Raw genomic sequence first — 18,100 nt, 5'->3', positions numbered from 1 at the left:
TGCATTTTAGGGCCAAGAAAATGTTGACCTCGTTCTAAATATTTCATTTATACGGTGAAAATTTGTTTTGGCATTTTTAGATTTTTATTTTATTTTCTACGATTTTCTTTGTTCTGGCGGAATTATTTAAAAAAAAAGTGTGCAGGCTAACCGGGCCGAAGCCCAGCCGCTGGCCCGCCTCTCCCGCGCGCCGTCTCCTTCTAGGAGACCGGCCACGCCGCAGCCGCCCCGACTCGAGGAGTCCGAGCCGGACTCCCTCCCCGCCGGCTTTGCCCCTCCCCCAAGGCACAACCCCTCCTTATATACCCCCTCCCGCCGCCACCACCACCCACCCCCACCGCCCCGCCTCGCCCCACAGTCGAAGCCGCCGCCCAAGCCGCCGCGCCGCCGCCGCCTGCCGCTGCCACGTCGTGCCGCCGCCGCCGCCTCACCGTCGCCACCCTGCCTTGCCGGACAGACGAGGCAGCTGCTGGTTTTTTTAAGAAAACCGATCCGGTTTTTTTTAAGAAAACCCTAATCCTAGTTTTTTCGGTTATCTGGTTTTTCCCAGTTTTTCATTTTAGCGGACGTTCGTCCGTACGTTCATTTTAACGAACGGTTTTCGCTTGTTAGTTACAAATAACGAACGCTCGTTCATTAGCCTGTTCGTCAGTTTTCTTTTATCGGATTTTTCCACGGTTATTTCTGATCGAGATTTCTGATCCGATTTTCGTTCTAGTTTATCTTTTCGCTCGTTAGTCGGAATCAGGCGATTCAAGCGCCTATATCTTCGTCTCAAGACCCTCTTTTCGCTTAACCAACTTAAGCAAGTTTTTTTGCTACTGTAAAATTTGACCTACGTCTAGATTAGTAAATGGATCTTGTTTCTTTCGCCGTTTGAGTTTTGTTGCTTCGTTCGATTTGATTCTTTATGCAAACCAGAGTTCTTAAGTTGAACATCCGCCTCTCCCGCGCGCCTCTCCTTCCAGGAGACCGGCCGCGCCGCCGCCGCCCCGGCTCGAGGAGTTCGAGCCGGACTCCCTCCCCGCTGCCTTTGCCCCTCCCCCAAGGCACACCCCCTCCTTATATACTTCCTCCCGCCGCCACCACCACCCACCACCACCGCCCCGCCTCGTCCCGCAGCCGAAGCCGCCGCAGCCGCCGCGCAAGCCGCCGCGCCGCTGCCGCCTGCCGCTGCCGCGCCGTGCCTCGCCGGACCGACGAGGTAGCCGCTGCTTTTTTTTAAGAAAACCGATCCGGTTTTTTTAGAGAAAACCCTAACCCTAATTTTTTTTCGGTTCCCTGGTTTTTCTTTTTAGTGGATGTTCATCCGTACATTCGTTTTAATGAACGGTTTTCGCTCGTTAGTTATAGATAACGAATGCTTGTTCGTTAGCCTGTTCGTCAGTTTTCTTTCATCGGATTTTTCCGCAGTTATTTCTGATCGCGATTTCTGATCCGATTTTCGCTCTAGTTTATCTTTTCGCTTGTTAGTCGGAATCAGGCGATTCAAGCGCCTAGATCTTTGTCTCGAGACCCTCTTTCCACTTAACCAACTTAAACAAGTTTTTGCTACAGTAAAATTTGACCTAGCTCCAGATTAGTAAATGGATCTTGTTTCTTTTGCCGTTTGAATTTTGTTGCTCCGTTCGATTTGATTCTTTTTGCAAACCGGAGTTCTTAAGTTGAACTTTCTGGTTAGATCTTCTTATTTGAGTTTTACCCGTGCTTCTTTGGTTTATTGCTTATGTATGCTATTCTTTGATTGTGATAGAATTCCCGGAGTGCGAAGCGTGTTACTTGGAGTATCTAGGTTACGTGGATCGTCAGCAAGGCAAGTAACAGTTTGATCATACCCCTTTATCACCCAGTTTTTATGCATTAGTTCCAATCCTCAAACATTGCATGGTTAGGATGTCATTAACATGTGGGTTGGGAAGTAGTTGCTGAGGTAGAACCTATTACCCTGTTACATTCCAACCCCTTGGAGTTACTTCTACGTATTTGCTTATATTGCTATGCTATGCTCGTAGACGTGGTTTGGGTGAGTGAAATCCATAACAGATGTGAGATTGTTAATTAATGGTTCAACTTAAGGTGGCAACTTAAATAAACATCTGGGTGGATTGAGGCACCTGGAGTACCCAGTGTTGCCTGTATTTTTTTTGGAAATCTCGGAGTACCCGTGTGATCTTCCTATGGACCGCCACCCAGGATCAAAGGGAACTGAGATGATTCATGCTAGAAACTTCCGTGTGCAGTCACAAGCTATTATGGGCTCTAGCATAGTTGAGTAAGTTACGTGAAGCTCTTGAAGAGGTGGATCAGCAGGTAGTGGGTTGTAGGTTTGGTATGGTCTGCCCGGAGTAGAGAGTTAATGTTTTTGAAAGACTGTGTCTCAGTCATCCGTTTCTCAAACACCATGTAGTGCGAGAAATCCAACGGAGGCGATCGAGTCTTGTGGGGAAAAGTGCGCAAACCTCTCCAGAGTGTACAAACTAATCATGGTTAGCCGTGTCCCTGGTTATGGACAATCTTGAGTATCTAGTACTTGGAATATCTTAAGTATCTCATCACTCTAAATTAATATTATTGGGTTGTTAATTACTTTAATTGGGATTGAGTTGGAGAAACCTTCTCAATGATGTTTCAACTACCATGATAGTTAAATTAAAATCTATTCCTTTGTTGTAGGGAAAAATTGGCTTTTTGCAAAAACTATAACCATAGAGCTTTCCACCAGCCAAACATGCATGTAGTTGTAGCATTATTCTATTCTTGCTCTACTGTGTTACTTTGCCACCATATTCCATGTGCTGACCCGTTTTCGGCCAGCAACATATTATGTTATAGACTTTTCAGACGAGGAGTAAGTTTCGTTAGGTCGTTGCTGTGCAGCTCAGCTATGCCGTTGGAGTTGATGGACTCACTTTATCTTCCAAGCCTTCCGCTGTTACCGTATTAGATGGCCTTAAGCCATATTTATTGTAATAAGTTCTCTTTGGAGACATTAGATGTAATAAGCATGTGATTGCTACTCTGTTATAAATCCTCGAGTACTGTGTGTGTCAGCATTACCGATCCAGGGATGACACTGAAGCTCAGAGACTTGACCGTTTGAGGTCGGGTCGCTACACTACAGAAGTATGGTCTAAGTCCAGATTACTACAAACTGTTTTGTTTTTGACAGATTCAGTTTTCTTTGCATCGTGTGCTTATTTTGATGAATCTATGGATTGTATTGGAGGGTATAAGCATGGTAAAGTTAGAATACAGTAAGTATTGCAATAATAAAATATGAATGAGTTTGCAACAGTACTTAAAGTGGTGATTTATTTTATTATACTAACGGATCTCAAGAACGTTTTGATATGTTTTGTGATATTGAAGGTTTGAAGTTTTGGGTGATATCACGATGGATGAAGGAAGAAGGAGCGAAAAGAGCTTAAGCTTGGGGATGCCCGTACCACCCCAAGGAAATATTTAAGGAGAACCAAGGAACTAGCTTGGGGATGCCTCAGAAGGCATCCCCTCTTTCTTCTAACAAGCATCAGTAATTTTACTTGGAGCTATATTTTTACTCGTCACATAGCATGAGTTTTGCTTGCAGCATCTTGTATTATATGAGTCTTTGCTTGTTTTTGTTTTTAGTTTGTCGCAATCATCCTTGCTGGACACACATATTTGAGAGAGACAAAATGATGCTATGATTCATTAGATTTGCTCTATGTGTTTCACTTAAATTTTTTAAGCTATGGAATCGTTCTAGTGCTTCGCTTATATCTTTTTTAGCACAGTGGTGCTTTAATGTTTTTGAAGAAATTCCCTCATGCTTCACTTATATTATTTTGAGAGATAATTTTTTATGCTCATGATCTTCACAAAAACTTATTTGAGAGCTTGTCATAAGCAATGCTAATATATTAATGTAGTCCCAAAGTGATGGATATCCAAGAGGGATATAATAAAAACTTTCATAAAGATCATTGGACAAATAAACTTGATTCTTTCTAATGTTTTTGAGATATGATGATAGTAATATGTGAGTTATGTTGGTGAGTAATTATGCTTTAGCAAGAATATTGGTTTTAATGTTTGTCATTCCCTACGCAAGCACGAAATCCAATAGTTATGCAATGAAATTGCATCCTACTTGTGGTGCATTATTCGGTGTTAGTTATGCTCAATGCTCGTTTATGTGAATCGTTTCTTGGTTGGTCACATCTCAATCTATTTGCTAGCGTTTCCTTGTATTAAGTGGGAGTACTACTTTTGCATCCAAAATCCATAAACCCAGATGTGCCAAATGATTCGACCATACCTACCTATATGTGGTATTTCCATGTAGTTCCAAGTAAATTTGTATGACGGTAATAGGGATGCCCAGTCCCGAAATGAAGAAGAAATTTACTTTATGTTGTCAAATAATAAATTCCTTGGAAAGTGTTGGTATGGAAGGCACCCGTGGATACTGCTAGCCATGGATTGTGAAAGAATGGTGGAAAAAGGAATAAACTTTGGTTTATGTTTGGGAACCGTCTCTAATGTGTCTAGCATGGAAAGTATTGGGAAATACTTAGTCGTTTTTGTTGATGGGAAAAGGATGCCTCTCAAAAAAATTATCTATCAATTTAAGCTTTGAGCTCTGGCACCTCTACGAATCTCTGCTTCCCTCTAAGAAGGGCCTATCTATTTACTTTATGCAATTTTTATTTTTATTTGAGTCTCCATCTTATCTTATAAAGCACCAACTAGGTAGCACTATGATCATACTTGTGCATTGGATGTAGCTAATATTCGAGTGTGTTTCGTGAATGGATCAATGATTGAGCATGATGGGCTAGGGATAACTTTCTTTAGTGTTGATGTTTTGAAAGAGATGGTTTCTTGTTGATATGCTTGAGTATTGAAATCTTCATGTCAAATATAGACTATTGCTTTCAATGATCTAAAAGTCCAAATGTCCAAGCTACAAAAGAAAAGAATATGTGATGAACATGTTCATCAACATTCCACATCAAACTTCTAGTTTTATCATAATTAAGCCTGGCGATGCTGATACGTCTCCAATGTATCTATAATTTTTGATTGTCCCATGCTATTATATTATGATTCTTGGATGTTTTATATTCATTTTATAGCAACTTTATATCCTTTTTTGGGACTAACATATTGACATAGTGCCCAGTGCCAGTTGTTATTTTTTGCTTGTTTTTTTACTTCATGGAATATCCTTATCAAACAGAGTCCAAATGCAACGAAACTTTTTGGAGATTTTTGTCTGCCCAGGAGACAACTTGGGAGCAAAGGAAGTGCACGAGGGGAGGCCCATGGGGCCCACCACCCAACTGGGTGCGCCAGAGACACCTAGCAAGCCCTGATGGGTGATAGGGCCCATGAAGGTCCTTTCCACCGCCTCTCATCTCTATAAATTCCCAAATATTCCAGAAACCCTAGGGGCGTCAACAAACCACAATTCCAGCCGCCGCAAGTTCCACAACCAGGAGATCCAATCTAGAGGCCCTTTCCGGCACCTTGCCGTAGGGGAAAACGATCACGGAGGGGTTCGTGATCCTCATTGGTGCTCCTCCGATGATGTGTGAGTAGTTTACCATAGACCTACTGGTCCATAGGTAGTAGCTAGATGGCTTCTTCTCTGTTCTTGATTCTCAATACAATATTCTCCTCAATGTTCCTGGAGATCTATTTGATGTAATGATTTTTTGTGGTGTGTTTTCCAGGATCTGATGAATTGCGGGTTTCTGATCTATCCTATCTATGAATATTATTTGAGTCTTCTTTGATCTCTTATATGCATGATTATTATAGCCTCAGGTTTCTTCTCTAAAACTTTGGTTTGGTTTGGCCAACTAGATTGATTTTTCTTGCAATGGGAAGAGGTGCTTTGTGATGTGTTCGATCTTGCGGTGTCCTCACCTAGTGACAAAAGGGGTAGCGAGGTACGCATGTATCATTGCTATTAAGGATAAAAGGATGGTATCTATTCCTACAAGAATAGATCTTGTCTACATCATGTCATCATTCTTATTGCATTACTCCGTTTCTCCATGAACTTAATACACTAGATGCATGCTGGATAGCGGTCGATGTTTGGAGTAATAGTAGTAGATGGAGGCAGGAGTCGGTCTACTAATCTTGGACGCGATGCCTATATACATGATCATTTCCTTGGATATCACAGTAATTACTTGTTCTTCTATCAATTGCCCAACAGAATTTTTTTACCCACCGTATGCTATTTTCATCAGAGAAGCCACTAGTGAAATCTACAGCCCCTGGGTCTATTTTCAATCATATTGTTTTGAGATCAATTATTCCAAAATCCCAAAAATAACTTATTGCAGTTTTTCTTTACTTATTTTATGTTGTGTTTTTGCTAGATCTATGTATCTTAATACCGAGGAGGGATTGACAACCCATCTTACGTGTAGGGTTGCAAGTATTTGTTCTTTGTGTGCAGTTACCATTTACATAGTGTTGCTTGGTTCTCGTAATGGATTTATAACCTTGGTTTCATAACAGAGTGTCACAATCCCAGTTCAGCCTTGCCTGCCTTTGCATTAGCCTCCATGCATCATGTCTAAATTTTATGAAACTTTGAAATGGGGGCTAATAAACCCTAGCAGCAAATGAAATTCAACTAGGGTCCAAATAAAATCATTTTCACTGAACCCAAAATGCCCTCCTAAAATGTTCTTAATCTTTGCCTTGGTCTAGAACCTAGGTGTAACATCCCAAATTTTCAATTTCGAATGTTATACATTAGATCATCAATGCATATCATATTTTATTTTGCTTTTGGTTTGATCCTAGGAATTTCTACGCAACTCAAGGACCCACGGAGAGAGTTGGGAGATTCTTTATTTTCATATTTGAGTTTTCTCAAATTTTGAGAATAGGATCATTTGATTTTTATTATTTTATCATCAATTATTTCTATTACAAAAATATGAGAGAGGGAATAAAATGACTTTCCCAAAATAAAGAAATATTGAGGATTTAATAATAAAATCAAATAAGATTTTATTTCGGAGTTTTTCATTATTTTATTTGAATTTAGGAAAAATGTGCGTTTTTCAAAATTGCATTTAGGCCCAAAATAAATGATCACCTTGTGCGGCTTGATTTTAGAAGCCAGGGAAAATTTATTTCGGGATTTTTGGAGTCTCTTTAGTATTTCTTTTTATTTTTCTTCTGCGTGTAATTATTTAAAAAAATCACACCGACCTACGGGCCGTGTCCGACCGGGACTCCGGCCCACGTAGGCTTTATAAGCCGGGGGGGCCCAGCCGAAGCTAGCCCGCCCGCGCCCCCGAAACCCTAGCACGCCGCCCGCCGCCGCCGCCCGCCGCGCCGTCGCCGGAGCCGCCACCCGCCGCCTCGCCACCCGAGGTCGCCTTGAAATCCGTGCCGCCATTTTTTTTCAAAAAACCATTTGTTTTTTCCGTCAGTTTTTCATCGGTTTTTTTAGTTTCGTTTTTTTAAATAGATCGGTTTTTCCGATTTATTTAATTAGCGAGCGTTCGTCCGTTCGTTCGTTCTAGCGAACGTTCGTCGTTTTTCTTTTTCTCGGATTAAATCCGCGATTTTTCTGATCGCGATTTCTAATCCGATTTTTGTTTTAGTAAAACTTTTCGCTCGTTTATGGGAATCAGGTGACTCAAGCGCCTGGAGTTTCGTCTCGAAACCCTCTATCCATTTAACCAACTTAAACAAGTTTTTGCTACTGTAAAATTTGACTTAGATCCAGATTAGTAGAACGAAGTTGTTTTCTTTCGCCGTTTGACTTTCGTTGCTTCATTCGATTTGATTCTTTTTGCAAACCGGAGTTCTTAAGTTGAACCTTCTGGTTAGATCTCTTATTCGAGTTCTACCTGTGCATTAGATGAGTACTTATTGTGTGCTTGTTTGTTTGCGATAGAGTACCCAGAGTGCGCCGCTTGTTACTTCGAATCGCTAGGTTTCGCGGATCATCAGCAAGGCAAGTAACACTTTGATGATACCTTTTCTACTACCCGGTTTTAATGCATTAGATCAAATCCTCAAACATTGCATGATTAGGATCTAATTAAATTGTGGGATGGGAAGTAGTTGAGGTAGTACCTATTACCTGTTTATTTTCAAACCTTTGGGAGTTACTTCTACGTTTTCTTATTATGCCATGCTATGCTAGTAGACGTGGATTGGGTGAGTAATATCCATGACAGATGTGAGTTTGTTAATTAATGGTTTATCTAAGGTGGCAACTTAAACACACATCTGGGTGGATTGAGGCACCTGGGTATTCCAGGATTTGCCTGTTTTCTTTTGGACCGCCACCCAGGCTCAAAGGGATCATGAGATTATTCATACTAGAAACTTCCGTGTGCAGCCACAAGCTATTATGGGCTATAGCATAGTTGACTAAGTCGTGCGAACTCTTACAGTGGTAGACTAGCAGATGTAGGGGATGTAGGTGGTACGGTCTACCCGATCGTAAGGTGCTAGCGCTTCTGAAAGACTATGTCTCAGTCATCCGTTTCTCAAACACCATGTAGTGCGAGAAACCAAACGGAGGCGATCGAGTCTTGTGGGGAAAAGTGCGCAAACCTCTGCAGAGTGTATTAAACTAATCATGGTTAGCTGTGTCCCCGGTTATGGACATCTTGAGTATCTAGTACCTGGATTATCATGTGAATCTCAACATGTTACTTTAAATTAATTTTGTTGGGTTTTTTTGATAATGATGATGTTTAATTGGGATTGAGGATGCTGTCAACCATTCTCAATGTTTAACAACTACCATGATAGTTAAATTAATTTTATTCCTTTGTAGTAGGGAAAATTGGCTTTATGCAAAACTGTAACCATAGAGCTTTCCACCAGCCAAATATGCATATAGTATAGTTGTTTCATTCCATTACTCTATGTGTGTTACCTTGCCAACATATTCCATGTGCTGACCCATTTCGGGCTGCAACGTTAATGTTGCAGACTTTTCAAACGATGATTAAGGAGTTTTTAGGTCATGGTTCTATACTCAGTGATGCCGTTGGAGGTGATGGATTCACTTATCTTCCAAGCCTTCCGTTGTTATCATTTTTAGATGGCCTTAAGCCATATTTATTGTAATAAGTTCTCTATTGAGACACTCGATGTAATAAGTGTGTGATGGCTACTCTGTTATAAATCCTCCGAGTACTGTGTGGTGTCAGCATTACTGATCCAGGGATGACACCGGAGCACAAAGATGAGACCGTTTGAGGTCTGGTCGCTACAGAGATGGTATCAGAGCACACGCTGACTGTAGGACACGACCACTAAGCTAAAGACCTAGATCACTATTCATTCTCTTCTTTTCTGACCTCTCATCTTTTCTACTCTTTAGGATGGTGGATGCAAGGAACAAGTTCACGCAACCGGATGACGATACACCTTTTGTACGTCACTTGAAGGAAGTCACTAGATACCTGAACATAGGAGTAGCAAGCTTCACCGGAACCTACAACGCCACTTTACCTGAAGAAGAGCGCTGGATGATTCAAGTTCAAGTTCCAGGAAGGACATTCATGCCAGTCACTGAGCCCATAGAGTTTTCTTTTGATGCACCCACTTGGAGTCTAGGAAAGAGCATGTCAGCTCACATCGCCATGGGACGCATTGGAGAAGTCTACCGCAATGATCTCAAGGATACTATCTACCAGATTTGTGGGCGCCGAGATGAGAACTGGGAGATGATCAGCACCAGAAAGGATAGATCCATTGCAGATTTTATGTAGGAGTTAAACCAGCACATTCGACGTCAGGAAAACCAGATGTGCGCCGACATGATAGATTTGAAGAAGGCAAGGACAAGAATCAAGGAACTGGAGGAAGAACTCAAGGCTACACATGAAGATTATGAAGAGGAAATTGAAGTACTAGTGGATAAGAATGCCGACCTAACAATGAAGCTAGCAATATTTATGGGAGACCCTACACCAGTAGATGAAGACGAGGAACCCAAGGAGATTCGCCCGGAAGACTACATCATCATCGACGACACCGACTCCGACCCAGATGATAGCGAGGATGACTATGTTGATGAAGCCGGAGCAGATATCATGGAGTCTGGAACTAAAGAATATTTCTAGTAGACCACCTCATCAGTAGTAGTAATCCACCATGTAAATACAGTAGTCCGAGCAGTTTTGCGATAGTTAGATCGATTGTATGCCCTTGTTTGATTGAATGAAGTGAATTCTTTGCTTTTGCCTCATGTGCATATGGGTAGTGTTTTCTCTTTAGACCCCCTCTATTCTTAACTCTCATCTTTTCTAAACCCTCAGATGCCTCCGAGACATGACCCCGGATTTACCTTTCCACCGGAGCTCACCCAGTTGATCCAGCAGCAGAACACATTGATGAAGTTGCTAGTCCAGAATCAGAATCAGGGGAACGACAACAACAACCCACCACCACCACCTGTTGATCACTTATCCCGTTTCCTTAGGCTGAATCCACCGGTGTTTTCCAGTAGCACCGAGCCGATAGTAGCAGATGATTGGCTCCGCAAGACAGCTAGAGAGTTGACCACAACAGGATGCACGGATGCGGAGAAGGTGAAGTTTGCCGCACATCAGCTTGAAGGACCCGCAGCAACATGGTGGGAGAATTTCACAGCCACTTTCCCTGTCGACACTGTCACATGGGACCAGTTTCAGCAGGCTTTTCGCACTGCCCATGTTTCAGCAGGAGCTATGGCCATGAAGAAGCGTGAGTTTCTCAACTTGCGCCAAGGAGGAAGGACAGTTGGCCACTATGTGGAGGACTTTAGTAAATTAGCATGTTATGCCCCAGATGACGTTGCTACGGATGCAGCTAAGCAGGAGAAGTTTTTGGAAGGACTGAATGATGAGTTGGGCATGTAGTTGATGGTAGCAACCTTCAACAACTACCAGGAGTTGGTAGACCGTGCTCTTATGATTGAAGTCAAGCGGCAGCAAATTGAGAACCGCAAGAGGAAGTATGGACAAGGAAAGTACAGTTCAGGAGCTCAGCAGAAGCCACGTTTTACCCCTAGATCGGGAGGACATTTTCAGCATACCCATGGAGGAGGTAGCTCGCACAATCACAATGGCCCCAGGAATGGTAATGGGAATGGAGGAAGCAACGGCCAGAATTGCACCAACCCATCAACCCCAGCCAAGAAAGACCTGAGCCAAGTCACTTGCTTTAAGTGTTCGAAGACCGGACATTATGCCAATGAATGTCCTGAATTACAAAATGGAAATAGCAATGGAAGCTCTGGGGAGAAGCCGAACCCTTTCAAGAGGGGACAGGTGAACCACATTAGCGTGGAGGAGGTTGAAGCTCAGCCTGATGCAGTAATAGGTAAGTTTTTGGTTAAGTCATTTACCGCACTCGTTCTTTTTGATACTGGTGCATCGCATTCATACATCTCAAGGGGATTTGTGGATAAGTATAACCTGTCAACCCAAGCCCTTAGGTCACCCATGTTAGTAACCTCGCCTGGAGTAGAATATATGGCTAGTCGATGGTGTGATCGGTTACCATTAAGGATTGGTAACTATGTTTTTCCCTCAGCCCTAATAGTATTGGAATCCGAAGGATTGGATGTGATATTAGGCATGGATTGGTTATCAAAGTATGAAGAGAATATTGAATGTGCTAGTAAGTCAATTTTGCTTACCACACCAGAAGGGAGAAAGATCAAGTATGTATCCCGACATGTGCCAAAGAGGACTCAAGTAAATTGCTTAACAGGAGTTGTGCAGGAGGAAGTACCAGTGGTAAGAGATTTCCCTGAAGTATTTCCAGAAGAGTTGCCAGGCATGCCACCGGATAGAGATATTGAGTTTTTGATTGAGCTATTTCCAGGCACAGGGCCAATATCAAAGAGACCATACAGGATGCCTGCAAAGGATTTGGGGGAAATTAAGAAGCAGATTAAGGAGTTACTGGATAAAGGATATATTCGCCCAAGTTCTTCGCCTTGGGGATCGCCAGTAATTCTAGCGGAGAAGAAGGATGGATCGTAAAGGATGGTTGTTGATTATCGAGGATTGAATGAAGTAACGATCAAGAACAACTACCCACTACCAATGATCAATGATCTGTTTGATTGATTGCAAGGAGCTAAGGTATTTTCCAAGATCGATCTGCGATCAGGGTACCACCAGTTGAAGATTCGAGAACAAGATATTCCTAAGACAGCTTTTACCACCAGGTATGGGCTGTACGAGTATACCGTTATGTCATTTCGCCTGACTAACGCACCTGCATATTTTATGAACATGACGAACAAAGTGTTTATGGAGTTCTTGGATAAGTTCGTCGTGGTGTTCATTGATGACATCCTGGTTTACTCGAAGAATGAAGAGGAGCATAAGGAACATTTGCGATTGGTACTTCAGAAGCTCAGAGAACATCAGTTGTATGCCAAGTTCAGCAAATGTGAGTTTTGGTTGAAGGAAGTAGGATTCCTCGGACAGGTTATATCCGGAGAAGGAATAGCAGTTGATCCCACTAAAGTTGATACCATGACCAAGTTGGAAGCACCAACCACGGTTGGAGAGATACGGTGTTTTCTTGGACTCGCAGGATACTACCGGAGATTTATTGAGAATTTCTCAAAGATTGCGAAGCCTATGACGGAGTTGTTGAAGAAAGATACCAAGTTCATATGGACGGAGTAATGTGAGGCTAGTTTCCAGGAGTTGAAGAAACGTTTGGTTACTTCACCAGTGTTGATTTTGCCAGATCAGACCAAGGATTATCAGGTGTATTGCGACGCTTCACGTCGAGGACTTGGAGTAGTGCTTATGCAGGAAGGGAGAGTTGTTTCATATGCCTCCAAACAACTGAAACCTCATGAGTTGAATTATGCTACGCATGATTTGGAATTAGCAGCCGTAGTGCATGCATTGAAAACATGGAGACATTTCCTCATTAGAAACCATTGTGAGGTGTACACGGTCCATAAGAGTTTGAAATACATTTTCACACAGAAGGAGTTAAACCTCAGACAAAGGAGATGGTTGGAGCTCATCAAGGATTATGATATGAGATTGCATTACCATCCCGGAAAGGCTAATGTAGTAGCTGACACATTAAGCCATAAGAGCCATGTCAATACATTAATGATGGGAGAATACCAAGGGAGTTAGCAGAAAATCTTCGTGGACTATGTTTGGAAATAGTTCCGGGAGGCTATGTGGCAGTATTGGAGATTCAGTGAACTTTGATGGATAGAATCAGAGAAGCTCAGAAGACTGACAAGGAGATTGCCTCTATAAAGGAGAAAATAAGCGAAGGAAAGGCTAAGGGATTTCGTGAAGATGAGCATGACACCCTATGGTTTGAAGACCGTATTTACGTGCCCAATGACCCGGAGATTAGGAAGCTAATTCTGCAAGAGGCACACGATTCACCATATTCGATTCACCCAGGAAATACCAAGATGTATTTGGATTTGAAAGATATTTTCTGGTGGACCGGAATGAAGAAGGATATTGCGGAGTATGTAGCAGTTTGTGATGTGTGTCAGAGAGTAAAGGCAGAGCATCAGAAGCCAGCAGGATTGTTACAACCATTGCCAATACCCGAATGGAAGTGGGATAAGTTAGGCATGGATTTTATCACGGGATTACCCAGGACTTGCTCAGGCTATGACTCGATTTGGGTTGTAGTTGATTGATTGACGAAAGTAGCTCATTTCATCCCAGTAAAGACCACGTACACCAGTGCTTAGTTGGCAAAGATGTACATGACCAGAATCGTATGTTTGCATCGAGTTCCGAGGAGTATCGTATCAGATAGAGGAACCCAGTTTACCTCAAAGTTCTAGAAGCAGTTGCATGAAACTTTGTGTACTAGGCTAGAATTTAGTACAGCTTTTCATCCACAGATAGATGGACAGACTGAGAAAGTCAATCAGATTTTGGAGGATATGTTGAGAGCTTGTGCGCTAGATTACGGATCTAGTTGGGACGACAATTTTCCATATGCAGAGTTCTCTTACAACAACAGTTACCAAACCAGTTTAAAGACGGCCCCTTTCGAAGCTTTGTACGGAAGGAGGTGCGGGACACCGTTGTCGTGGGACAAAGTTGGAGACCGCCAGTTGTTTGGACCTGACTTGATTAAAGAGTCTGAACAGAAGGTGAAATTTATTCGTGATAGGCTCAAGGTAGCTCAGTCCAGATAGAAGAGTTATGCAGATTCTAAACGCAAGGAGACTGTTTACAAAGTTGGAGATAGAGCTTATCTTCGTGTATCCCCACTTCGGGGAACAAAGAGTTTTGGGGTTAAAGGAAAGTTAGCGCCACGATTTGTAGGACCATATCGAGTTTTGGAGCGTATGGGAGAAGTGGCGTACAAGTTGGAATTGCCTGAAGGATTGTCAGGAGTTCATGATGTGTTCCACGTTTCTCAGTTGAAGAAGTGTCACGCGGAGATGGCTGACATACCCTTGAGAGACACAGTGCCGTTGGAAGCAATTCAGTTGGATAACGATTTGACCTATGAGGAGAAACCAATTAAGATTCTCGAGTTTGCCAGCCGAGTCACTCGCAGCAAGGTTATCAAGTTTTGCAAAGTTCAGTGGAGCCACCACACGGAGGATGAATCCACCTGGGAAGGAGGGCGAGATTCATCTTAAGGGGGGTAGGTTTGTAACATCCCAAATTTTCAATTTGGAATGTTATACATTAGATCATCAATGCATATCATATTTTATTTTGCTTTTGGTTTATCCTAGGAATTTCTACGCAACTCAAGGACCCACTGAGAGAGTTGGGAGATTCTTTATTTTCATATTTGAGTTTTCTCAAATTTTGAGAATAGGATCATTTGATTTTTATTATTTTATCATCAATTATTTCTATTACAAAAATATGAGAGAGGGAATAAAACGACTTTCCCAAAATAAAGAAATATTGAGGATTTAATAATAAAATCAAATAAGATTTTATTTCGGAGTTTTTCGTTATTTTATTTGAATTTAGGAAAAATGTGCGTTTTTTCAAAATTGCATTTAGGCCCCAAATAAATGTTCACCTTGTGCGGCTTGATTTTACAAGCCCGGGAAAATTTATTTCGCGATTTTTGGAGTCCGTTTAGTATTTCTTTTTATTTTTCTTCTGCGTGTAATTATTTAAAAAAAATCGCACGGGCCTACGGGCCGTGTCCGACCGGGACTCTGGCCGGCGTAGGCTTTATAAGCCGGGGGGGGGAGCCCAATCGAAGCCAGCCCGCCCGCGCCCCTGAAACCCTAGCGCGCCGCCCGCCGTCGCCGCCGCCGCCGCCCGTTGCGCCGTCGCCGGAGCCGCCGCCCGCCGCCTCGCCGACCCGCTGCCCGAGGTCGCCTCGAAATCCGTGCCGCCGTTTTTTTCGAAAAACCGTTCGGTTTTTCGTTGGTTTTTTTAGTTTCGGTTTCTTTAAATAGATTGGTTTTTCCGATTTATTTAATTAGCGAGCGTTCATCCGTTCGTTCGTTCTAGCGAACGTTCGTCGTTTTTGTTTTTCTCGGATTAAATCCGTGATTTTTTTGATCGCGATTTCTGATCCGATTTCCATTTTAGTATAACTTTTCGCTCGTTTATCGGAATCAGGCGATTCAAGCGCCTGGAGTTTCGTCTCGAAACCCTCTATCCGTTTAACCAACTTAAAGAAGTTTTTGCTATTGTAAAATTTGACTTAGATCCAGATTAGTAGAACGAAGTTGTTTTCTTTCGCTGTTTGACTTTTGTTGCTTCGTTCGATTTGATTCTTTTTGCAAACCGGAGTTCTTAAGTTGAGCCTTCTGGTTAGATCTCTTATTCGAGTTCTACCTGTGCATTAGATGAGTACTTATTGTGTGCTTATTTGTTTGCAATAGAGTACCCGGAGTGCGCCGCTTGTTACTTCGGATCGCTAGGTTTCGCGGATCATTAGCAAGGCAAGTAACACTTTGATCATACCTTTTCTACTACCCAGTTTTAATGCATTAGATCAAATCCTCAAACATTGCATGATTAGGATCTAATTAAATTGTGGGATGGGAAGTAGTTGAGGTAGTACCTATTACCTATTTATTTTCAAACCTTTGGGAGTTACTTCTACGTTTGCTTATTATGCCATGCTATGCTAGTAGACGTGGATTGGGTGAGTGATATCCATGACAGATGTGAGTTTGTTAATTAATGGTTTATCTAAGGTGGCAACTTAAACACACATCTGGGTGGATTGAGGCACCTGGGTATTCCAGGATTTGCCTGTTTTCTTTTGGACCGCCACCCAGGCTCAAAGGGATCATGAGATTATTCATACTAGAAACTACCATGTGCAGGCACAAGGTATTATGGGCTCTAGCATAGTTGACTAAGTCGTGCGAACTCTTACAGTGGTAGACTAGCAGATGTAGGGGATGTAGGTGGTACGGTCTACCCGATCGTAAGGTGCTAGCGCTTCTGAAAGACTATGTCTCGGTCATCCGCTTCTCAAACACCATGTAGTGCGAGAAACCAAACGGAGGCGATCGAGTCTTGTGGGGAAAAGTGCGCAAACCTCTGTAGAGTGTATTAAACTAATCATGGTTAGCCGTGTCCCCGGTTATGGACATCTTGAGTATCTAGTACCTGGATTATCATGTGAATCTCAACATGTTACTTTAAATTAATTTTGTTGGCTTTTTTCATAATGATGATGTTTAATTGGGATTGAGGATGCTGTCAACCATTCTCAATGTTTAACAACTACCATGATAGTTAAATTAATTTTATTCCTTCGTAGTAGGGAAAAACTGGCTTTTCGCAAAACTGTAACCATAGAGCTTTCCACCAGCCAAATATGCATATAGTATAGTTGTTTCATTCCATTACTCTCTGTGTGTTACCTTGCCAGCATATTCCATGTGCTGACCCGTTTCGGGCTGCAATGTTAATGTTGCAGACTTTCCAGACTATGATTAAGGAGTTTTTAGGTCATGGTTCTATACTCAGTGATGCCATTGGAGTTGATGGACTCACTTATCTTCCAAGCCTTCCGCTGTTATCGTTATTAGATGGCCTTAAGCCATATTTATTGTAATAAGTTCTCTATTGAGACACTCGATGTAATAAGTGTGTGATTGCTACTCTGTTATAAATCCTCCAAGTACTGTGTGGTGTCAGCATTACTGATCCAGGGATGAAACACCGGAGCACAGAGATCAGACCGTTTGAGGTCTGGTCGCTACACTAGGACAAAAATGGTGCACACTTTTCTAGGACAACAGATGGTCACTGAATTAAATCATATAGTATTTGCACTTGGGCCATTAAATGCTACAAAATATTTTAAATGTCGAAATAATCATAAACTGAAATGTTTACTATTGGATATATTCCAAATAGTGGCTTTGAGCAGTTTCATGAATTTTGAGTTAGTTTTAGTATTTTAATTAAAGCCCTAAAGTTACAGAAGAATTAGAAAACAGAAATAAAAGAGAGAGAGAGAGAGAACTACCTGGCCCACCTACCTGTAGCCGGCCCAGCTCGCTGGTCTAGCCCACCTGGCGCCTCCTGTTGTCTTCCTCCCAAGGCCAGTAGGCAGGGCGTGTGGCCGCCGTGCGCGCACACGCGTGGACCACCTCCTGCTTCCCGTCGCTGCCCTGGTGCTCCTGGAGACGCCATGCCACCCCCCCGGACCCTCTGCACCTCTCCCCTCTCTCGCTGGACCTCCTCCCCCTCCTCTACATCTTCCCGTGGCGCCACCGAACGCCGCCGTCGCCGCTGCTTGTTGCTGCCATGGCCACCGCCTTCCCCTCGACCCCTCGCCGTGCCTGCGAGCTCCGTCTCGACGTCCCCGACCTCCCCGACGAGCGACGAGGCCCCGGACGCGCCGCAACGCCGCCACCGCCGCCGTTTCCCTTGTCGACCATCGAAGATCGCCGTCGTCGATTCGCCGCCTCTCGAGCATCCCCGAGCCCGCTAACCATCCCTACGGATCCGCTCTGAGCTCCTGTTGCTTCTCCTTTGCTCGCCGCCTCCGTTCCCGTACCCTAGCTCCGTCTTCCACGGTGGCCGAAGCTCGCCGCCGCCGTGCCTCGTCGCCATCGTGGCCAGAGCCACAGTGGCTCGAAGCCGAGCACACTGCCATG

Source organism: Triticum urartu, chromosome 3A (assembly GCF_056163025.1).
Source record: "Triticum urartu cultivar PI428250 chromosome 3A, HENAU_Tu73, whole genome shotgun sequence".
Taxonomy (NCBI): domain Eukaryota; kingdom Viridiplantae; phylum Streptophyta; class Magnoliopsida; order Poales; family Poaceae; genus Triticum; species Triticum urartu.
The sequence above is the reverse complement of the archived record's forward strand: the minus strand, read 5'-3'. Positions refer to the sequence as shown.